The 426-nt window shown below is 32.4% G+C and overlaps 1 protein-coding gene across 2 annotated transcripts in view; it reads right to left on the bottom strand.

The window, feature by feature from the left end:
- Positions 1-426, bottom strand: part of LOC119591394 (riboflavin kinase-like) — an 11,654-nt gene that overhangs the window by 5,273 nt on the left and 5,955 nt on the right. The gene's annotated exons all lie outside the window — the stretch shown is intronic.

Genomic DNA, 426 nt, shown 5'->3' with positions numbered 1-426 from the left:
TGTGAAAGATGCAACTATCAAATATGTGATCAATACAACATTCCTTCAACTGACTGTTGCAAAGGACATGCATTTCCAGTTCAAAATTTTAAAATGCAAAAATGGAGTTGGTAATTCAGTTCAAATAGACACAAATAGACATAAAGAGCAGTAAAAGGAAAATTCATAATGATTTTACTTTTATAAATAAACACCTCATTTTCATGATACAGCTCATACATTGACATGAAAACAACTGCTACTCTAGAATTTGTTTTCTTTACATATCAAATGCACAAACATTCTTTCTTTTCCAGAGAAAGAGTGGCGTGGGTTGAAATAGTGCAAATATCTTGCAAAAAGGGATTACACAAGGGTCAGAAAGCCAATGCGTACACACCCACATGAAGAAGAAAATAAATAAACAAGTGGACTTCTTTATCCATA

This window comes from Penaeus monodon, chromosome 28 (assembly GCF_015228065.2).
Source record: "Penaeus monodon isolate SGIC_2016 chromosome 28, NSTDA_Pmon_1, whole genome shotgun sequence".
NCBI classification, from domain to species: domain Eukaryota; kingdom Metazoa; phylum Arthropoda; class Malacostraca; order Decapoda; family Penaeidae; genus Penaeus; species Penaeus monodon.
The sequence above is the reverse complement of the archived record's forward strand: the minus strand, read 5'-3'. Positions and strand labels throughout refer to the sequence as shown.